We start from the raw sequence: 24,846 nt of genomic DNA, 5'->3' as shown, positions 1-24,846 counted from the left end.
AGAAGCTATCTAAGCTTTTTTATAAAAGATGTTATGTATGTTACAAATATTATCCAGGCTAATAATGTATTAAGAATGGGTTGGAGGAGGCAAGAGTGGAGATAGGGAGGTCTCCCAGGACACCAGGGATAATTCACGGGAGAGGATGTAATGGAAAAGAGCATCAGGAGGAATGAGCACTTACTAGATGTATTAAGGAGGTGGACTTGACACAGCTTGATGGTGCGTAATATGACAAAAAGATTTCTTCAAATATGTGAAAGACTGGAATTTGCAGGTTCTTATGGGCCTATGGCAGAGGTGGGACTGTTAAGTAGAATCAAGTTTTAAAAGTAGAAATTTCAAACAATGAGCATGGCTCAGCTGTGTGATGGGCTAACTTGGGAGGCCATAGAGTCCTAATAATCACTCGACCCCATGGAGATTTCAAGTGAAAGTTGGGACAAATGCTTTTCAAGGATGTTTGAGAGTATACTATATAGGCACTTGGCCAAGGTGATTTTGAATGTCTACTCAAAACCTGAGATTCTGTCGTGGTTGATGTGACACTATGAAGCATCTGCCAAGACTGACTCTAGGCAAACAAAATTGTCCTGATATTCACCTAGCAGCCTTGGCTTATAGGATCTACACTCTCTGTTCTAAAATGGTGATATTTAAGAAAACACAGAGGGAATTATGGTATTAAAACTTGCTTTTCTCTACTGAAGCCATTTCAAGCTTATGTTCTATGTCTGTGCACCACGGTAATTCCGGGATGCAGCAATGAGGTCAGGAATAGACCCAGACCTCCCAGCTTCTAATTCAGTGCACTCTGCCTACTGGATTTATTGATTCCAAATGTTAAGAGCTATTCAGCAGTTGGAGCAGACATGAACAGCATATACTCTATGAAGTTTCTTTACTTTGGTATCCGCCAGATGTTGCTGAGACAACATGACATCAACCGGATAAAACACCGAGGGAAATTCCACAGCAATCAAACTACAGCGTGGATACATCAGTTGAGACAGTGAATTCTGATCTGAGGAAAAGCAAGTGCATTCATCTCTGGATCTAATGTGCTTTTCATTTTCTTACAGATTCTCAAGCCTCCAACTCATATTGGGATTTTCTCAATATTAGAAATATTGGTCATCAAGGAACATGTGTAAAGGACCCATGGATAAAGACAATGGGGGGTAGGATTGAATGTGGGAAGTGGGGGGGGCAGTGAGCTGGGTGGTGGAGATTAATGGGGGGAAAATGGGGACAACTGTAATTGAACTATAGTAAAAAAATGAAATGGTTCATATTCTGCCCTCTATGCCCAATTCATAACAGTTGCTTTGCCCTGTACTATCTGAATCTACAAACTTTTATCACATTTATTTTAACTTGGGCATAATTAGATAAAGTTTTTTTTGTGTGTGTGTCTGTGTATCAATAAGCTCATTAAAACAGGACCATTTCATGGCAGGAATCTAGGCTTTGGAAATATTATAATCCTTAACAATTTTTAGGGAACTGTCACTATCTTTACTTTATGAGTCTTTACAAGAAGGAGAATTTGCCTTCCATTCAGGTACCAAAATGCTTTCCTCAGCCTCTTTAGCTGCTATGGTGCAGTCACAGGGTCAAGTCTACCACAGAAGGTGTCCCAAACTTTGAAACGGAAGCTAGTAGAGACCAAGAAACATTCATTCCGTGGCAGTGGCAGGACAGCAAGACTGAATTTCCAGGGGAGTGAGGGCAATGAAGGTCATTGTGGTCCCCAGTACCCCCACCAGCAGGTTGGTGGAATAAGCCACAGTATTTAGAACTTGGAGGCATTGGCAATGGTGACCTCATCAGTTCCTTGAGTAGATGTGGGATGTTGTCCTTCGTTGCAGTATTTGTGAGTCCAGTTGTCATTCTTTCCTTGTGATCATGTGAAGTACCCAATATTTTTATAGTAAATTCAATTTCTGCTTCAAATCAACCAGAGGTGACTCCTGTTGCTGGAATGAATAATCCTGATCAGAAGAGAACAATGCAAAGGGATAATGTGCTCTAATGATTTAAAGAAAAAAGTTACAACAAGTATCAAAAGTATCAACAAGTGTTTCCTCTGTTTACTGTTAAACTATCTAATAAAATAGTTCTTCACATGATGTATAGGAAACAGGAAAAAGAGAGTTGAGTGTAACCGAGTTGCTTACTATTCTATTATTCTCAGTGGGCAAAGGTTCAGGAAGTGATGCATGGCATGGAAACTAATTCATACTACAGTATAAATTACTCTATGACTAATTTGCACTTGAAAATAGAAACTTGTATTTCAACCAAATCTTTAATTAAGGCACAGTGAGGAGATTTTTAGCAAGTTAATTGGGCAAGTTATTTCATTCCACTACAAGTACATTAGCTACCCAGAAAAGAATTCTGTATAGAAACATTTATGAAGAGAGAGATGGTGACATAGGGAGAAGCCTCTCATTTCCCCTAGAAAGTCCTTTGCAGAGCTTTCTCCAGAAAATGGAGTCAGGCTGCTGCATATTTAAATATCCTGGGGTAAAACCACGAAATTTCCATGCCCCAAGAGAACTGTAGGAGAGTTATTCTGTTGATACCTTGACTGCCTAGAGTGAATTGTGGCATGAAGGAAATAGTGTGATCACTGTTCTTCTTCAGATTAAGCTATTTGTTTTATTTGCTTGTTTAGTTAGGATCATCAGCATTTACTGAAAAAATAATGTAAGAATTATTGTTGTATGTTTGTAGTTAGTCTTTTAGTTACAGATCTGTCATCGTTTAAATAGTTGTTTTTGCTTTTGTTGGATGTGTTAATGTATGAAAAGATACTGGCAGGATGAGGTCCCTGGGGATGAGGCAAATATATTTTCCAAGTTTAATGGTTCTAGTTAAGGCAGAAATCCCTAAGCAAAGGAAGGGTCTTGAATAAACCAAGGCACAAATTTGGTCATTGTGTTTCTCCCACAGGGGTCATTAATCCCCATTTGGTCTTTAGTTTCTTCTAGTGGAATGATTAAAGAAAACTTTGATTTCATTCATTTATTCATTCACTCATTCATTCAACAAAAAAACGTGTGCTGAGCACTTGCAATATGTCAGATTCTATGCTAGGCCCCGAGTACATTCTAAGATAGGGTGAGACACACCCTGTATCTCTAGTGGCTCAATACCCAATTCTGGAAAGATGTTTAGGCTCACATATGCTACATGGTAGTTGGAATTTTTTAGTTACATGCACTAGAATAGCTTTAAATTTTGCTACCATTTTAGGAAGGCACTGGAAGGACTTCAGGGGTTGTGCTCACAGTGGGGGAATTACTCATAAAATTCTCATTAGTGCAAATGGGAAAGAGGTGTAAATCCACAGTGATCTAGCTGAGAAAACAAACACTCCTTCTTTGACTTCTGTTGTTTGTTTCTATTTGTTCTGGGTTGAGTCAGGGAAATAATCAGGAAAATTATACGTGTTCAATTGCCCAGTTACTCCAGAACCCTTAGAGTATCTAATCACAGTTAATAATTAAAACAAAGCAAGGAGACTCCAATGCTGAATTTAAGTACTGTCAAGAGGGAAAGAAACCATTCGTAGGGGAAAGTACGAGGTGTGCTTTGTGGTTAATAAATTTTTACAGACAGAAGCATGGGCTACAGAGGGAGAATGTTGTTTTAAAGTGGATGTGGATTATGGCAGATCAATCAATAAATATATATTAAGCTCCTACTGTGTCCCTACCTCTGTATTAGGCCATATGAAGGACAAAGGATACATTTCACAGTCTTTTGGAGGAGATAGAATCAACAAATTATATGTGATTGAAAGAGAGACTGGAACTGGTGGTTTAAAAATGGAACAGGACATTTGAAATAAGAGCACTGACAGAAATTGCAGGACCTGTGGTCATAGGTCCTGATATCACTTATTCAGGTATTACAAGCTATGCTGCAGCCATAAATAACCATCGTATTTTAGTGGCTTATAACCACAAATGTTGTGGACCCCTTTCATGTCTCCTTGTTCTCAGATCCAAGCTAGTGGAGCAGCCACTCTCTTGAACATCGTTATAAAGGGAAAGAGAAAGCTCTGCAGGGTCAGGGACTGACAAACACTCTTACAACTCACTGGCAAGACCTAGTCGTGTGGTCCCATTCAACCACCAGGAGGCTGGGAAACATAATCCTGCTATCTGCCCAGAAAGCAGAGAGCTGGAAATATCAGGTGAATGGCACTAATGACAATGGCATTGAGATCACCAGACAGAGTGTTCAAATGATGTCACATTAAAAATCAAGTTCAATGTGATGCCCCTCCCCTGTGGGAGATTTTATGGAAAGGCTAGGTGTCCTTATACTCAGGTATGTATTAGAATCCCCTGGAGGGCTTATGAAACCATAGATCCCTGAGTCTCACAGCATGAGGGGTGGGGCCCCCAAAGTTTCAGTCTTGTTGAGTTCCCACGGAATACTGATGCTGCTCATTTGGTAACTGCTCTTTGAGAATCACTGATTTAAGAAAGTCCAATGGAAGGTTCTTCTCTCAAGCTTCAGTAAAACCTTACTAAATGTTAGGGCATGATTTGTGTTCTGGGCAAGTTATTTCATTCCACTACAAATACATTAGCTACCAGCTAATGAATAGATGGAAACTTTAGATACTCTAGCTGGTGGGATGGTTGCTTTTGGGATCCACAGGGTCCCCACCCAGCCTCATCTGGTGACGTTGGAGTCTTCCTTTTTCCTTTGTCCCTTGGACGCCTCCTTATGGTAGAGGCTACCTTTCTTTCCCTGGCTGAATGGTTCCAGAAACATTTATTCATATTCCATGACCAAGAAAATAGAACCCAGAGAGAATTTACTTCCCTTCTTCCTGCTAACGTCAGCTTTCCAAGTCTTCATTTCTTCCCATGGGAGCCTCCTTTTCTCAGGATCATTGATGATTTAAAAATATCCATGTCCTTGTTGGGATACCCTGACCCAGACTCATGAATGAGTGGCCTCATAGCACAATCACATCAGAAAACAATAATGTCACACCTTTACCAAAGGTGAACCAACAGGAGGGGAGGCATGGGAGGCCATTTCCATTGCATCTCTCCCTCCGTATTAAAAAGAAAGCATGGCTCCTTTCATTTTAAATATTTATTAAATCTGGGCTGTTTAGACTTACGTACTGAATAAAACCAGATGTGGGTCATTAGCCCTTCAGCTCAGGTTGAGCTGTACCAAGCCCATCCAACTTTCTTTTTGTTGCCTTCCCTCCAGGTCATCCTACTTGTCCTTCCTGTACTCTTCTGATTTTTGAACTTTTGACTTCCTGTGAACATCAGCCTGAATGGGAACATGCCTAACTGCTGGGGAACAAGCAAGGGGGAGGCATGGTACCATCCAAAAGAGACATCAGAGCGCCCATAGACGTGTGTCTCTGCCTCCAGCACACACCCTCTGCATAATCACACTGGCTCAGCAGAGTCACGATTAGTCTGACCGCTGCTTGACATTTACATGGATGTCTGTCCCATTTGAGCCAACGTCCAGAAAAAGGAATACCTGCCCTGGAGGTGAATTCAAATCTCTACCTCCTTCGTGCAATTCAGAAAAGCGTGGTTTTGAAACGGCAGTTTTCCCAGCTCCTAGCATTCCTGCTAAGGTTTCAAAATCTTAAAGATGTTTGAAACCAGAGGTCAAACTCAACATACCACATGCTCCTCTTTCTCAATAGTCTTTTCAAATAAAATAAAATAACAGCTTTTATTCTAAATATAACTTAGAAATAGTAGCTCATTCCTGTGATAGCAGCAGAAAAAGCACCACTTCTGCTTTCTATCATGTGATCTATTTCTTCTCCCAGCATCTCTACTAGAGTGGCATTGGTACATTTGTTAAAATTGATGAGCTTACATGTGCACATCATTGTCACCCATAATCCATAGTTTACATTAGGGTTCACTCTTGGTGTTGTACATTCTACAGGTTTTGACAAATATATAAGGATGTGTACCTACCATTATAGTGTCATACAGAATAGTTTTACTGCCCTAAACATCCTCTGTGCTCTGCCTGTTCATCCTTCCTTCCCGCCAATGCCTTGCAACCACGGTCTTTTTACTGTCTCCAGTAGTTTTGCCTTTTCTTAGGATGTCATAGAGTTGGAATCATACAGAATGTAGCTTTTCAGATTGTTTTTTTTTTTCACTTAATAATGTGCATTTAAGGTTCCTCCATGTCTTTTCACGGCTTGATAGCTCATTTCTTTTTAGCACCAATTGTCTGGATAGACCAGTTTATTTACACATTCACCTACTAAAAGAGATCTTTGTTGCTTCCAAGTTTTGGCAGTTAAGAATAAAGCTGTTGTAAGTGTCTGTGTGCATGCTTTTATGTGGACATAATTTTCAACTCCTTCAAGTAAATACCAAGGAGCATGATTGCTGGATTGTATGGTGAAAGTATGTTTAGCTTTGTAAGAAGCTGCCAAATTGTCTTCCAAAATGGCTGCACCACTTTGCATTCTGTGCAGTAAGGAACGAGGGTGGTTGTTGCCCCACGTCCTCAGCAGCATTTGGTGTTGTCAGTGTTTTGGACTTTAGTCATTCTAATAAGTAGGTTGAATATTATTCTACTCATTATTGTTTTAATTTGAATTTCCTGATGATATATGGTGTGGAACATCTGTCATATGCTTACTTGTCACCTGTATATCTTCTTCAGTGAGGTATCTGTTAAGGTCTTCGGCCCTATTCTAATTTTTGAAATGAGATATTCTAATTGTTTGTTGTTGATGTACGAGTATAGAAATGCAATGGTCTAATTTCTAGTTAGTTCTAATGTTTGTAGACTTTTTTGAGTTTCCTATGTAGACAATTACAAATGGATACTGACAGTTTTTTTTGTTACTTTCCAATTAGTATATGTTTATATTTCTTTCTTTTCCTGCTGTGCTGGCTAGAGCCTCCAAGAAAATATTGAAATGAAGGAGTTATTCTTGTCTTATTTTTGATAGAAAAGATAATGATTTTAATATTGCGCTATTGCCTATAATATTTATGGTTGATACACTTTATCTCTCTTCCCACTTTAATGTTTCTCTCATGAATTAATTTTAATTTTTGAATGCTTTCTTTATGTCTATTGAGATGATATTTTCTTTTTTTAATCTTTTGATATGGTTCATTACAATAATGACTTGTATATGTCAAATCAAACTCAAATTTCTGGAATAAATCAACTCAGTCATAATGTATTATTTATGTTATAGGATTCAGCTTGATAATATTTTTATTTATAATTTTTCATTGCTATTTTTCAATGGGCTAGGCTTATAATTGTCTTTTCCTGCACTATCAGTGTCTTGTTTTTATATCATGAGTATTAAGATTCATATGCGTGTGTTTATGAAAGATAAACAGTATTAACTGAGATTATGGCTGATTAAATTAAATGTGGTTATGTTTTTAAATGATATTCTGCCTTTTCTACTTTTCAGCAATGGGAGAAGATTATATATGATCACAAATCATTCATGAAAACAGATATAATTACAGACATGCACATACAGCCTACCACAGGGTTTGACTGTTGATCCCAAGACACAGGATTGTCTGCGCTTTATCCCAGATTTAGGGTGCTCCCAGGTGTGGAGAACAAAGATGGACAGGCCAAGTTCTTTAGGAATCATCAAAACTAATGTGGAATGCTAAGATGCACTGTGTAAGAAAAATGCAGATTTGGAGACTCAGGTTTAAATATGTAGTAACAAGCTGTGTGACCTTGGTCTAGTCCATTTAACTCCTCTGAGCCTTGATTTTCTCACTTGCAGAATGAGGAAAATAATTCATACTCATTCCTATTTCATAAACTTGTTGACATTTTGTAAGCATAGTGAATGTGAAAGCATATGTAAGCATAGCTTTGTTGCCGGGGTCCAGCCTCGGCGGGGTCTCAGGGTCTCCGAAGGATGCACGGCTAAGGCGAAACAAATGAGTCAAGACACCCGGTGGGGTGCCGGAGGACAGCCAGGCTTTTTGGGCCTGACTGACTCACCTAGAAAAATCAATCTTTATTTTTATAGGGGAGGTTATACAACATTCAATGCATAGTGTGATTATTAAAACAGAAAAAGTTACCACAGAAATAATTTCTAAAAACACAGAAGGTTTTACAAATCAATCATGTTAAACAAAGAAATAACTGAAAAGTACAGAAGGTCCCACAGATCAACCATATTAAACAAAGGTTATTTTGACCAAGAGGGTCATTAATCAGATAGCAAATGAAGCTATATGGGCACAAACTTTCAGGTGCCAATTAGTAACTAGGTGTCTATTAAGATTCTAGGAATTGGTCTAAATTAAAACGGTGCAAGTGGTGATTTATAGATATATAGAAATCAACTATTATCCATTAAGGTTAAATTTGTCTTGGTTAGGTAACTGTTTTTTTGCCTAGGTTTTTTGATTTATACATCTTGGGGGGGCATGTTTTGTGTTCTTTTCCATGTATTAAGATTATTATTTTCAACTAGAGCTTCTTGCTTCATACACTCCTGTTCAGGGTATGGGAGGGGTAGTGGCTCTAATAAATCTTAAACTTTCAAGTGGTGACTCCCTAAGAAATATTCCTAGCAATAGCTTCCTTCAGCTTTCTGACAGTTGGTCTGCCCATAGTTTAATTTTGTCCTTAACTTCCCAGGTGGGGGAAGCAGGCAACATTAGGGTTGCTAGGGGTCTCTATTCTGTGGTTAGCAAGTCATTTTGCACAGAATCAGAGGCATTGTGCAGATTTTTTGTTATAACACACAGGTATCCCCAAATCCCACCACCTATTGCTAGCAGGGACAGGCATGCAGGAGGAGATAGACAGGAGATCTGGCCACAGTCGCCTCTGCTGTGCAGATGCTTCTCATCCTACCTGACTGTGTCAAGGGTCAGCTGTTGGTCGGCTCCCAACACTTTATAACTTAATTTTCCTTGACATGCATCATATGAATATGAACGTGTAGACATATACACATTGTCTGTGTAGATAAAGAAAATCAAGAGAAAACAACTTAAGAGACTCAAATAGAAGCTGGTAAGGCTTTATCCAGCTGATTCCTTGATTCAGGGAGCATCTGAAGACCTGGTGACTCCCCAAGGGAAGCAGGATCAGAGTTTCATAGGACAGGAAAAGATGAGTGTCTGTCCTCATGGTTTTGGCATAGGAAGCTGTTTGCAACTTTCACTGAAACTCATGGTTGGGGCCATTCCTGTTCTGTGCTCCTTGCTCAGTAACCACCAGAACAGTATTTTCCAAGAACTGTTCATGCAAATTTGCAGTATATTGGTGAGTCAAAGTCCATAACATAGAAAATGTAGTAAGGCAAAAAGAGAGAAAGAAAGAGCAGAAAAGGGGGTAAGGGAGAAACAGGAAGAAACTAGGAACTTACCACTGTTTGTGTTAGTCCTTCCTAAGAAACAGATACATATAGGTAGATACAGATCGCTAAATAAATTGATATAGAAAGTAAAACAAGAACAAATTTATTAACATATATGAGGTCTGTTCAGAAAATGTCCAACCATTGTTAATATAATGAGAATGGTTTGCGTGACATTGATGTAACCTGGCAGCCAAGAAGAGTGGACTAGAATGCACTAGAATGCACATTGTGTGAACAATGATGACTTCACTGCACTAGTCAGTGGGGGCGGTAGACGCTGTTGAGTGAGCATGTGTACTGTGTGGCCGTCACATTCAAAATGACTGAGTGAGTAGAGCAACAAAGCTGCATTAAGTTTTACATTAAGCTTAAACTTCCTCTGGGGGAAACTATTCCCATGATTCAGAAGGCTGTAATGCAGCTTTACCATGACAATGCACTCACTCATGCATCACATCTTGTACAGATTTTTTGGTGAAACATCAAATCTCCCAGGTGACGCAAACCTCATGCAGCCCAGATTTGGTGCTCTGCAATGTCTGGCTTTTCCAAAAACTAAAATCACATTTGAAAGGGAAGAGATTTTAGACTGTCAGTGAGATTCAGGAAAATATGACAGGGCAGCTGATTGCAATTGAAACTGCGTGAGGTCCCAAGTGCCTACATTGAAGGGGACTGAGACATCATTGTCCTGTGTACAATGTTTCTTGTATCTTATATCTTCTTCAATAAATGTCTCTATTTTTCATATTACATGACTGGATACCTTCTTGTAAGTCAACACTCATTTTCTCACATCATAAATTCCAACCCTCCATATGCATCCATCTCACTGTGGCTCTGGGAAGGAAGAATAGATGTTTTGCATAACATTTGTTGTAGTGATTATATACAATGGTAAAGGAACAATAATAACCAAAACATCAAAGATGATAAAGGGTCTTAGTGGATCTTACAATAAAAGGGTGGGTAGGGGGAGAGATACAAGTTGTGAGAATTGAAATTTGGAGAGTTTTGAGGTATGAGAAGTGAAGAATGGGAAAAAAGTTTTGAGGATCAGCCATCATTCCTGTGAATGATAATGAGAAGTAAGACTTGGGAAGAGAAAAATTTAAGAATGGTATTCTGTGTGTACAGGCTCAATAACTAAAGACAAAGTATTTAAGTTACTTTTTGTCTGCTAATCAAAACCAACTGTTCCTTTTAATGTGACACTATCCTGAGACTGGACCACATGGGGCCCCAGTTAAATTTAGGTTATTCGTGAAAAAAATTTGCTTTGGGACTAGAAGGCTTAACAAAACACAGCATATAAATTTACTGATTTTTCTTTTTTTACCTAGGACATTATGCAGATACTGGTCTGTGATACAGAGACAAGAAGAGACAAGTTTCACTGAATTATTCCCATTGGTCATTATTGTTAATTAAAGCAGAGTTATTCAGTACAAATACAAGAAAAGAATTTCCCCCTGATCTCCCAGTTTCTCCCTTGTGGTCGAAACCTCACCAAAATAACTTTTTTTCATGTTTTTAAATATCATTACATGCTCAAGGGTTTTCCTTTTACTTACCTTTCCCCCTGTCTTTTCTTTCTCCTACAGAAGAAAAGGTATTGAATTTTAAAATGTTGAGAGAAGGCAAGAAACACAAGAAAGAACAGGGTTTTGTCATGCTGAGCAAATACAAGATGGGATGGTGAAGCAGGCTTGGTCTCTGTTCTACCCATATAACCTTGGCATGCACCATTCTAGTGCTTCCTCACAGGCTCCTACTGGCAACCTGCACTTGCGACATGACAGCTGTCTCTGGGTCTTAGATCGGGAGGGCCAGAAGACTTGGATAGTTAATGCCTCTGAGAACAGCTCAGTCAATGATGGATGGGGGTCGGTGAATGAATACTCCAACTTTCCTCTCCTTGCTGGGAATAACTCAAAAGCTACACTATCCATAAGCATCCTTGCTGGATTGAGCCTTTTAAATTTGATTGTGAATTTGCTTGACATTATTCCCATTTTCACTGCTATAGGACCTTAGCAGAGCTTTCTGGGATCGCCTCCTATATAAACTATGTGCACTCATATTCTGATCTTAAATTCTGCTTCTGGGGGCAGCCATCCTGAGACAGATGAGCCTGATAGGCATTTGAAAGAGGAGTAAGAACGTCAAAGACAAATAGTCTCTACTTCTGCATTGTGCCTCAGTTCAGATCTTCTCTTTTGCCATGACGAGCTTTTGCAAGCACAACACTGTTGTCCTGGATACGCAAATTGAAATAAAAGGGCAGAATAACTGCATGATGAACATCTAATGGATCAGATGCCACAATGAAAAAGACAATGACTTAGAGGGAAGTTTGTACCCTTTATAGCACTCTGAGAATAAAAATCCATTTCTGATTGATTTCTTTCTTAACATGCCATTCTCTCCCCATCCTCCCCCCACCACACACACTTGAATAATTTAGGTAGTTATCTACCTCAGGTTCCAGGCAATGTGACTTTGACCTGGATTGTCTTCCAGAAAACCTTGACAAGAGATGCATTTTGAAAGGTTTTGTACCGTGTCAGCACTGTATTTAGTGTTCCAATAGTCTGTCAGAGGTTCTGCTCGCAGGGTGCTGGAGAGAGCAGTCAGAAAATGAATAGTCGGGAGACTGCCTATGACAGTTCATGTTCAATATTTTGAAGCTCCAGAGATGGTAAAAAATAATTCCTAATGATCATAGGAAACTATGATACTTTGTGGAATATCTTTACATGTATAATGAAAAATAGTATCCTTTGTACCTCACTGATTTTTGATGTGTGATGTTTTTGAGCAACCTTGGGCCTAAGTTTACCTCCCTTGCATTTTTGAAAAAAAATAAAAAAAGGAATATACATAACCAGATTTCAGGGTGCACAATCCACCATTAACTGTGTATCCAGGTGGAATTTAAAAGTGGTACCATAATAATTTCCTGAGGATATCCACAGCTGCCTTTCTAATGCTTCCCTCTCTCCACCAGCCCTTACTTACTGCCTTAAACTCTTTATTTCGGTACCTCTCTCCTGCTTCAAGAGTGGGCTCTTCTAAGAACATGGCTGCATCTTAGTCACCTAGATTCCAGACAATAATGACTAAGTAGTCTGTGCTCAGTAAATAAATCGCTGTTCAGTTGAGTTTTTAAGATGTTCGTGCACCACCTGAAAGTAAATAACTGAAGTGGTAATTTCAAATGATTTTACCTTCTCAGGAAATCAACTGGCTATAGATCTTTTCTTTCCCAAACTGTTAATTTTCATTTTGTGCAGTTGGTATAAAACACTGCAGTTCTTGAGTTCTTAGTAATTATTCTATGATTTGGACTTTTTACTATTTAATATACCCTTTCCTCTATCTCTCTTCATATTTAATAGTATTTTACTGTATTTCCAAAGAAGGGAATGTTTAGAAGTCCAAAAAGAATTGACATAGAGAGTGAAAATGATTAAAGCTGCAAGAAAGAAAGAGCGAATTTTAAGGGCAATCTAATGTATATTTATGAAAGTTTGCATGAATTCAGTTGCATTTAATCAACATTAGTTTAGCATTTACTGTTAGTTTGCAAAGAACAAGTATCCTGGATTAAAAGGTTAATAATAGTTCTCAAGATGCAACTAAAAACTTTAAAAAGCAATCATCTTTACAGAGAACACTAATTGATGGGAGTGGATAGAGCAGACTTTTGTAAATATCATGTTTAAAAAATGATGCTATATTTGGAAAAATATAGTATATATGTATTTATATGATGTGAAAAGGAGATAGGCAAAGAGAAACCTAGAAAATCCCAGAACTTAGAGGTAGAATTAGGAAGAAAGTTTGCTTTTTATTTTATATCCTTTCTTTTGTAATTTTTAAATGAGGTTATGCATTATTTGATAATAAACATCTTTTAAAAAGCAGAATAAATAATTCTCAGCCCTCAGAGACCTTAAAATAACCTCACAGAATGTTAATGCATGTTTTGTACTGTGACAGATCAATCCAGAGAAGGCTGCCACTAATTTCTTCTCTTCCTGTATGTCCGTCACTCCACCCACCAAGAGATAGAGCTGATTTCTCCTACACCTGTGACTTGCAATGAATATCACGCCATGCCTGATGCCCAGCACGTGGTAGGGTCTGGGTAAATATTGATTCTCATCCCCTTCTCCACTCCTCGTGTTATGGGAGCCGAGTAGCCTTCTTATTCATGCCAACAAACAGTATTAGTAGAAGGAAGAAAGAGAACTAGCTGGAAACAGAGACTGAGAGGGGTTTGAAAAATCTCACCATAAAACAAATCCGTGAAAACTGGGCCTTGTGTAGAACATAGAAATGCTGGTCAGGGTCATTCCAGAGCCCCACTTAGATTTTAGGCATACTCCCCCACAGGCCTGCCTAGGATCTTAGTTTTCTGAGACTGCAAATACTTAACATCCCCCTCACTCACCACTCCTCTTACATCTCTCCATCTTTGATTTGTGTCTTATCTATTCCCAGACACTCAGGATGCCAAAGAAAGTGAGCTGCAGCTCGCTGCAGGGATGTGTGCACATGCCCTGAACAGTCCGGGCTGAAGGTTCCACTGCCAGAACTGATCCATCATTTGGTTTTGTTGGGGGAGGGAAGATGTTCGTATAAGACCTGTTGATTTTTTTGGGGTACAGCTGACTAGCACAAAGGCCCATGAATTTCCAAAAACTTGCCCTTCAAGGAGAGGAGCTTCATGCAGAATCTCCAGTGAGACACAGACCAGGGGAGTCATGCACATGAGGACAGTCTCTTACTCTGATGAGAAGTGAAGTATATTTGTGGGGATTTTGTTCCAGGACTCAAGCAAAAATGATCATCTCTCTCGGCATTTGACACACAGCAACAGCTGACGTAGAATCCTGGGTCTATGTTTTGAAGCTGTACAACCCCACTCAGAATATTTCATTTTGAATCTCAATGTTCTCATCTGAAGAGTGGAGATAATATCTGCCATATAGTGTTACTGTGAGTGTTAAATTTAAACATGTGTGGTAAGTACCTGGTACAAGGTGGGTGCTCTACAAATATTTGTTAGATAAAGAAAAGGTTATGTGAATGGTACTCAGTAAATACTGTCACTCCTCTCACATTGAAGGCAGAGAGCAGGGAAGGAGAAAGATGTGTTTCCAACAATATTCATTCATCCCCCAGGGGTCTACACTCAAAAGTTTCCAGGATTCAAGCAGATGAAGTAAATGAGGCTCAAGTTCTTTCATGTATCTCACATTGGGAGCTGGTATCTGTGGTCCTTCCATGTGCATCTGGCTGGACTTATGAATATTTTAATCAACAGAGTATGACTTTTAAGGTTAGGTCATAAAAGACCATGCAATTCTTCCTGGCTTTCTTAGAAGGCTTGCTAAGGGGTATGGGAGGTGGTAAAGGGGAGTGGCCATTGCATAAAAAGTCTCACTCTCCTCAGTTGCCATGATGCAGAAGCCACCTGTCCAATCTAGCTCTAGCTGGTCCCCCAACAAACAGCACCTGCATCAACTGCAGCTGTGTGAGTGGCCATCTTGAGTCCCCAGCCCAGTCAAACCTTCAGATAACTTACAGCACAGTCAACGCCTGCCTATACACTGGAGAACAAGATAACAATGAAGGGTTCTGTGGTCTCAGAAATAAATTCACCAAATCAAGACTTAAATAAAATGGTTATTTTGACCCACCAACTTTTAGGGGAAATCTTTTATTCAGCATAGATGTCACCAGCACAGCCAGGCACCTGGGCCCATGTGGAGTTGGAGAATGTATCTTATCTAAAACAGGCAGGCATTAGTCAGCTCGTACAAGTGTTGGTTGTGCTAGAGGGTATGGGTGAAAAAAGGGGCTACATACTAGTCCTGACAAGCTCAGGGGAGGCCTTACAAACTCAGAGACCTAAAGTAGCCACATAGAATGGACTGAAATTAAAACTTCCTAACTAAACGGGAGTCATGGTGGGTAGTCATGTCCTAGGCTGGTATCTTCCTGGACAAAGGACAACATTTACCCTAACTGAGCCTGTCTATTGTCTTTTTGCATCTATGATAACACACCTTTGAACTATCAGAGTAATCCCCTTTTTCCAGACCTGTCAGGGCACAACCTCTGACTAGAACACAGATCATAGAACCCCTCACAATTAGCTTGCTCTCCTGCGCACCATCTCTGTGTTCCGCAAATGCTAATTATTAACTATCATAGACACACCAAAGAAGTGTGTGCCTATCCATCTTACTTTTCATCTGATTGGAGATTTCCCCACTTTGCTTTTTTCAGCCTCCTTAATCTATCATCAGTGGATTTCATGTAAACACCTTATGTCTTCTTTTTTATTCTAATGTACAATATAAGGTGCAAAACTGCCATTTTCTGGAGCATTTTCTCAATCTATTGAGATTTTGCTTCTTGGCAAATGTCATCAGTTTGGCTCAAATAAACTAAAAAATTTTCTACAGGTTTGGATGTTTCTTACATTGACAAGGGATTATCACATTGACATTGGCTAACCAGCTGTGTTGCAAGGAGAAGTCAGTTTCACAATTTTGTGACATCTCCAAATGTTTTAGGTATCAATGACTAATTAAAAAATTTGCAAACATCATGTGCATCGCACCAAAGCTGCCCCTGTGCTACTAAGGTCAGTGAGCTGCCAGTTTGCCCCCACTCCTCCCTGTGAGCAGAGCCAGCTTGCCCCACCCCATCCAGTACCTTCCTATAAACCCTGGCTGTCAGCCCTAGCTAGTGGCCTCCAGCCCAGGAGGAATGCTTCCCTATAACATATTAGCATACGAAATACAACGTTTAAGCAAGCATTTTTATATTCTCACATCTAAGTCAAACAAACTCCCTCTTGTTTCACTAGTGAGTGGAGCTTTGACCCATTTAAGCTTGACAGCGAAATAGCCATTAGCAGGGGGTGTTGTTAGTGGTGTTTTGATTGGGAGGAAATGAAAGAAGTTGGAGAGAGAAGGATGAAAGGAAAGACCATAAAAGGAATCTTCCTGGAGGACAAAAGTTCACCAGTTTTCCCTTGAAACTAATTTAAGGGCAATAGAATGACCTCAACAAAATCTCAGTAAATTGTTAAGTGTTCTGAAAAAAAAAAACAGCTCTTATTTATTGTGTTTGGCTTTTGCAGAGGATATTTTGCTCTGGGCCTTTAGGGAATTCACCTTTAGCTGTGGAGGAAAGAATTGCATATCTTCCTTTATCAACTTCTTGGGGACTTTCTTTAGGATGAGTGAGAGCCTTGGTGGAATTTGGCCTCAGAATGGTTTTCATTATAACACAGCACCTGGAAGAGAAATTGTGAGGTATTAGGCTCCATCCACCTCCATCAAAAGAAACTCATATTTACTGAGGAGCCAAACTGACTGAGGATAACTTGAAACAGGGACATTCAGGTTGTTTTTAATCTTATTATAAATAGTGCACTAGTGAATAATCCTGTACACAGATCAGTGTGAACATGTAAATAACTTAAATTGATGACTTTAATTTCTGAATCCTTCTTTTTGTGAGACAGGGCAGCTTCAATTAAGTCACCATGTATGCTGTCTAATGTATAGCATGTAATTTGGAGGAAGAAAAAGAGACCCATCTTATCATTTCAAATGATCCCAATTGTATTACATGTCTTTACTGTACATTGAGCAGGGGTATCAAACTCTTTTTCACCAGGGGCCACATCAACCTCATGGTTGCCTTCAAAGGGCTGAAATAATTTTAGGACTGTATAGTGTAACTGCTCCTTAACTGTTAAGGAGATGAAATTACATTTGGCCCATTGAAGGCAACCACAAGGCTGATGAAGCCCCCCTCCACCGTGAAGATGAGTTTGACTCCCCTGACTTAGAGTCTTCAGATTTGCTTTTCACCCATTCTTGGTGAAAATTCACCTGAAAAAAGTAATGTTGCGTGCCTATATCACTTTATAAGTCTTTATTCATATTCATTAAATGCTTTAAAAAATAAAAAAACAAAAATCCCTCTTTTTCAGCATGTAAAAAATATGTTCCTTTACAGATTAAAACATGACACATATTTTTTAGGTCTAAAGATTTAACCATGATCACAAGGCTCAGTGAATGGGTGCCTGGAGCTCAGAACCATTCATTGAGCAAACGGTTACTGAGCACCTTGGCAGAAACTACTAGATGCCCAACTGTTTCCCGTTCCTCCTAGGTTCCCAGGTAGACTAGTTTCCCAGGCTCCCTTGTGGTTGGATACAGACATGGGACTGAATTTGGACCAGTGGGACACAGTGGTATTATGTAACCCACTTCTAGGCCTGACCCATAAAAATTTCCCATGAAATCCTCCACTGCTTGTAGATCCCTGGGTCAAACACCATGGTTGATGGATGGCAAAACCTCTGTCAGTCTGGGTCTTTGACCCACCATCTAACCCATTCCATTTCTACAGTTTTCCTGTGTTCTCTAATAGTATTACTTTGACTTACAGGAACTCCTATCATGTGACTCATTTTAGGCCAAGCACCAGGTCTTTGGATTTCAAAATTAATGTGTTCTTCACTGGACTGTAGTTGCCTCCAGCCTCAAGGACTGTGTAAAAGATCATCAGAGGATCTTGAACTCTCACCTGTAACTGGCTGAAGTGGGAAACGAACTCCAGGTAACCAAAAATTAATCCTTTGATTTGGGTTCTATACCTACTTTATACTTAAATTTCCCCAATGTTACACTAAAATCCTAAGGGGGAAAACATATTTAAACTGTAGCAACACCTTGAATTACGGTATAACCATAAGCCTAAATGTTTGACTGACCGTCTACTTGTCTGACTGGCTAATTGACTGTCTGACTGAATAATTGACTGAATGTCCGACTGTCCAATTGTCTAACTGATTGACTGACTGAACGAATGATTGACTGACTCTCTAACTGTCTGCCTGCTGACTGGCAGATTGACTGAATGCTTGACTGATGGGCTGGCTGAACGACTCAATGACTGTCTCTGACTAAATATCTAACTGATTTCTGACTGACTGACTATCTGAGTACCTGACTTACTGATGGATGGCTGCCTTATCTGGGTGATAAGTGAAGGAACTTGTTACAGAGGGAGTGAGACAGCTGGTGGGGGGGTTGGAGTCTCCATTCCAACCTAAGCTATCAATTTATTGGGTGCCTTTTTTTCCAATGAAAAGCCAGTCAGCCCTGTGAAAAATAAAGACCGCTTATAAACATAATTTATAAGGTGTAACATATGATGGTGTTTGTAGAAGCCTGGTCAAACAAAAACAAAACAATGTTTATAACCCTCCCAAATGTCCCCCGACAACATCCCAGAGCTCAGTCAGCTGTTGCCCCCTCCCAGCTTCAAACAGGACCCTCTGAGGCAAAACTGTGATGTAAGAAAACTTTTCTGTGAGCTTTCCCTCTGGTGGTGACCCTTTCTCTCTTTTCAGCTGACCAGAGACTTGCCCCCCTCACTTTTTTTCTCTGTCAAAACAGAGAGAGATCTGATAGCCAGTCATTGACACTTGCTGACTGATTGACTGATTATATTTTGACTAGAGCTCATATTCATCAACACCTTGTCTGAAGTAGCCTTGTGACATATAAACCTTTCAGCTTATAATTATGGGATGAAAGGTGTTCTTCTCAAATGAAAAGAATTTCAGGCATCAGTAAACAGGAGGGGAAAAGTGAAGGTCTACTCAGCCACCTCCAAATGTGATCCTGATTTGTCTTCTTTTGGGGGGCGTTTTTCTTTACAAGAAGCCTTTGGAACCACTGTGCAGACTAGTGCAGGGGCTTCCAGAGTTAAAACTGCTGGAGGCCTAGCCTGAGAGTTGTTTGGATTAGAACACATGGAACCTTCTAGATCTTGCTCCCACCTTCCTACTTGACTATAGACAGACTCTGTTCCTTACCACCTCAACCAAAATTCCTGACCCTAGGCCATCTGTTCCAAGTCTCTAAGACATAAAATTTACCTATTCTAGAGCATTTTGATAGTTCAGTGATTATTTAAAGGTTTTCTTTTATTCTTACCTAAAACAACTGTGTCTGACAATCTGAAAGTATTTGGCCAATAGTATCTGTACCCCAGGTTAGGGAGTTTCTAACAAGAACAGAAAATGTGTCATTAATATACAATTTATTTATTAATTAGAGATTGAAGGCATAATTAATGAAGAATGAGAACTCTGGGTTTCAATGTCTTTTTAATCTGTGTTTGAAGGAAGGGATATCTTCTGAGTCCTAACAACAAAGGTGAATATTATTCTCATCTTACCTCTGAGGAAAGTCATACTCAGCTCGGTCTAGTAATTTTCCCAAGAACACCTATCTGGTAGGTTGTGGAGCTAATATTTGAGCCCAGCTCTTCCTGACTTCCAAGTCATGTTCTTTTGATTGCCACACAACAGAAAGAAAAGGTTTTTCTTTCCCAGGACTTCTTTGTCTGTAGTTACACAGAAAGCTATCATTTCTAACACTGGGCTGAAATCTACAGGATTTATTTAAAGGTAGACAATGAGTATCACTGTTTTTAATATCTCCTTGTTGTCTTCCAATTTTTTGACATCTGAAATTTTCTAAGAGAAGGATTTTCAATAATTTCTTGATTATAATGGTCCTTATTCTTGCCAGAGGCTTGCAAAAATAAATGCAAAGTAGACAGAGTAGGTTGGGTTACTTTTAAAGCTGTAATTATTAATGTAAAAAACAAATAAGAGGTCTTTTATGAAATGAAAAGCATGAACTTTTGTCTCTGTCTTGACATATGTCTTAGGGAGTAGGTTAAAAGTTTACCATAATACACTGTGATTATCTGTTCAGTTTCAAATCCAAGATCGATAAGGCTTATCAGAGCATTTTTATGACTTCAGGAAGGTTATCACCATCTTAATATAGTGATGAAGACAAAAGCCAGGCCTCAAAAGAGGTCAACACTGAGCAATCAAATTAACATCTGTCAGGAATGACTTGGTCTAGTTTTCAAGGTCAACGTATTCACAGATGTCAGAGTGTCTGAATGGAAAGATGATAATCATTGACCCTGAAACCTTCTGGGGCTTGGCAGGCAGCTGTGGGGGAGATAAGGAGCTTTCTGTTGAGATAGCAAATATGAGTTTGAATGTATACTTCCCCATTTTCCTTTTGTGAAATAAGAAGAAATACCAAAACCAAGTGTTAGTTAACCATGGTCCTGCTGGATAGAGATAAAGCAGATTAGGAGGTTCCCTTTTCCCACAACCACTTTCTCTACAAGGATAATCCTGACTCCTCGACAGACCTTAGTTCCTTGTCTTTTCTTTGACATATTAATCCCAAAGAAATGGGAAAGAGGCGGACAGCCAGGAGGAAAAAAAGAGGAAAGAAGAGAGATTAGGGATGGCTAGAGGAATAGGCCAAATTCGTATAGAAAAGCTTTAAATATGGTATAGCTTCAGTATGCCATTATTAACTAGTTAATTTCTTAACAAGATCTATATATAAACTGAAGAGCTTTTCCCACTTCAGGTCAGAAATTTGAGTTCCTAATTGCAATATAGACCTGGACTTGAATTCATTAAAAAAAAAACTTAAAAAACTGATAACTGTGTCCTTTACAGTTTACAATTTGGAGGTTTAAGTGAATATTACTTAGCGATAGTGTAAGCTACTGAGAAAAGGAACTTCATCCATTTTGTTTCGTAGTGTATTCTCAATGTCTAGAGAAGTTGAGAGGTACACTATCTCTGTTGCCATTTTAAAATCTCCTATTTCGTCTTCTCTCACAAATGAAGCAAACTAATCACGGGGATGTGAAAAGCTCTCTTGATGGTAAGAATACTATGATGAGGGGGATAAACTGAACTGGAGGCTCTGGTCCTCATGGTAACTCTTTTGAAGAGGTTCAGGTTTATTCAGTGAGAAAGTCAGGGCCTTACAAAAGGGGTCTTTGTTTTTGTTTTTAAAGAAGAATGAACACATACTATTCACTTGTGAAAAGTTGGTACTAACTAAGACTGCCTTGTAACTTGGTTTTGTGCCAACCAAGACTGACTTGACTTTTAACTGTGATGTATGACCCAAGGCCATGTAGTGATGGTCACATCTACACCCTGGCCACAGAACGATGAGACTGTGGAACATGATTAGGCAGAACACTATAGTTCAGCTATGTGGCTGATAAAATAGTTACACTGCTGCCTAGGTATTCAGCTGACCCATAGCAAAGCAGAAAAGACTTGGTCCAAGTCTTGCTGGTCTTACCTGAGAGATGACCTGCAGTGGTAGAAAGAGCACTAAGTTGGTTAGGATGGGAGACCTGGGGTCAGGTGTTAACTCTGACACTTACTGTGTTACCTTGGGAAATGGATTTAACCTCTAGTTATTATTATCAGGAGTCCTATAGAGATTCTTCTGAGGTAAACGCCATTCAAAATAAGACTTTCAAGGAAAAGATACCTGGGTTATCTCTGGGTTAGCTTACAAGGTATCCATAAAATAGCTTTCCTACTATACTTTTTAATCCTAAATTGGCCTCTTCTGTTGCTACTGGGACATTTCCAAGCAAGCTCCCCCTGCCAAACAGCCAGTATGTTTATGGGAATAAATAGTTAGCTGGACTCTCATATTCTCACTCTTCAAGGAGAGAAAACACACTTTCCAAATTGTCTGGGGAGAACTTCTCCACCCTCCAGGGGCCTCTTTTATCTTATCCTGAAGTTAAGCATTCCTGGTCCTACAAAAATTCATTAAAGGCAGATCACCACAGACTCCAATAATAATGAGGATGATGAACATTGTGGTTAGCATGTGACATGGCCTCTGGCTCTCTGGCAAACCCAGTCTTTTGATTTTATAGGGAGAATCTGGCTTCCTTTAAGTCCATTTTTCAAGATTGCATAAAAACATTGGCTATGTGTTGATGACATTGATGTCTGTTTCACGATGAAGTGGGCACTAACCTAAGTTTTGATAAAAGTGTGTAATGTCTTTGGCAAATATACTTATGAAGAAAAATCTGTGTAAATCTTCACTTGTAAGAAAATGTTACAATTTTTGGTATGAATGCTTTTTGTTAATTAGAAACCCCAGAATTTTCTTAACCATTGAATTAAAAATAAGAATTGGATAAAAATCAGATTGATTTCACCCTCAAGAAATGGTAGGGTTAGGTTGTATTTTCTTCTCTGCTTTTTTCTGTCACATGTCTCCTTACTTGCATATGAGGAGACATTAAAAAGAAGTAACCCTATTTGTGCAGATTTCTGTTTAGAATATCTGCTGCACTATGCAAAATAGCAGAGTAAAGAAGGGACTAATCTATTGCACATCAACCACATGCCAGGGTCTTTGGTGCCAGGATCAGTTTCCTTACCTGTAAAATGTCTCAGAATGAAAATAATTCATCCATTTTCAAGTTGATGTGAACATTAACTAAGGCCATACACGTGAATCTAGTAAGTCAAGTTTATCTTTAATGTGGACCCTCACTTCCTGAACCATTCCCAGTACTCTGAGCTGCCCAGGGCTCCCCAGGTCTTTCCTTTGGTCTAAGGACAAAGTCCCCTATTAAGGGAGAGCTGTGTACACTCTTTCTCACTAATGGGTAGTGACTCAACTTCTGAAAGTGAATCATCTTAGGAAGATTCCTATTTGATTGGGATGGAAGCCTTAAGAATGATACTTAAACACGGTGACTTCACGAGTGAGACACCTGGTAGGAGCAAATTCCTTTGCGGGGGTGATGAAGGAGTGGGTAGAGTCAGTATCTCCTGCCAGCCCACCATGATCTTCCTCATCTGTAGAGGAGGGGAGCAGTGGCTGAGCAGTGTGTGTTGTACTAGCTCTGTGTTGGAGAGAATAAGGGTGTGTGTGTTCCCTTGGAGATGCTGCACACCTCATCCATGAGAGGGCACTGGTGCTCTAGGTAGCCCTGCTTAGAATCTGGTCTGAAGAGAGATAGATATCCATCCCATAACTTCAGGAGTGGTTAGCCACTTGGACCACATCTGTGGTTTGTGTTTGACTGAAGTTATACATATATATCCTTAGGGGTTCTGTCCTTTTGGCTGGCTTCATACATCTGTGGTCTTCAGACTCTGGCAGCCAATTGTTAACGTGTAGCCCCTAAGTGGAAAATCTAATTGCAGCGTGCAATGGGTATTTATAAAATTAGGGCAACAAGTCTGTGATTCAGGATTAAACCAGAAAGGGGCACCAGGACCCCATGGGAAGCCCTCCCAAGAAAGGAAAAGAAAAAAGGGCCTCCTGCAGTGGAAGAAAGACAGGTAGAGGAAGAAAAGGAGAGAGCAGGTCATTTGCAGTGAAATAAATACTCTCTTACACCTCTCCTCCTCAGCTGAGAAATGTCTTTTGACATGGGGGTCAAAGAAAAAAATAGCTAAGGGCCATGCATGCACAGATTTTCACAGGGGGGAGAACAGCTTATGATAGTTCAAAACTGAGCACTTAGGGAAAATTTCCCATTCCTTATAGTGACTCTCATATCATGCTAGTTTATTTTCTTCGTAACACTGACAATTGTCTGAAACAAGCTTAATCATTTGTTTGCCTATTTATTTATTGTCTGTCCTCTTTACTAGACTATAAACTTTACGAGGGCTGGAACCTTGGCTCTGTTGTTCAGCACTGTAGCCTCAGCTCCCAGAAGTACTGCCTGCCAGTGTAGGCACCAGTGAACACTGAGTGAGTGAACCACAATGCGTGGAGGCATCAAAATGTCACAAAAAGTGGTAAAGCGATTATATTCAGTGAAGGCTATGGCTTCAGAGAAACTGAGAAATGATTCCCAGTACAGCCCACCCCAGGGAGTTTCGAGTGAGCAAAGTGATAGGGTTGCTTTCCAGGTCAAGGTGACCAAGGTGACCACGTGGTCACCTCAGTGGCCATGTACCAGACAGTATGTTTGCACCCACATTGTATATGTTTTTATTCACTTCTTAATATGTAATTTTGGCAAGAGTATCTGCATGTTCAGCGTGTTTGGGAGAAAATGTATTATTTCAGTGGGCAACATGCCATGAAACAAATTACCTGGGGAAAATTCATTAAGATTTGTATGTACCACTGGTCCAGCTATGGGAAGCAGTGATCACATGGCCAGAATTTTATGGGAAATCTTCATATGTCTTTATTTTGGGGTTCAGAAGATTTGACCACTTATACATATAAAAATATTAAGTAACTTCAAAAGAGAAATATGATTTTTTGATTTGGATCGTGAGTTCTGAATAACCAGGTACTGAGGGGTAATCACCTCTGGGTGGGTGTTGGAAATTCAGACCAGTGCCTGACTTAGAGAGCACCAGCCTCACTGGAGCTACAGAGTGGGTTTGCCATGGCCATCATGAATTTATGCCTACTTTCTAGTTTTAGTATCAAATCAAATAGAACAGTGCAGAAAATTAATAAAGCAACACATTTTTG

The sequence above is a fragment of the Phyllostomus hastatus genome, unplaced genomic scaffold (genome assembly GCF_019186645.2).
Source record: "Phyllostomus hastatus isolate PE091 unplaced genomic scaffold, TTU_PhHast_1.1 phas_contig_34, whole genome shotgun sequence".
Taxonomy (NCBI): Eukaryota; Metazoa; Chordata; class Mammalia; order Chiroptera; family Phyllostomidae; genus Phyllostomus; species Phyllostomus hastatus.
Note: the sequence above shows the minus strand (reverse complement) of the source record.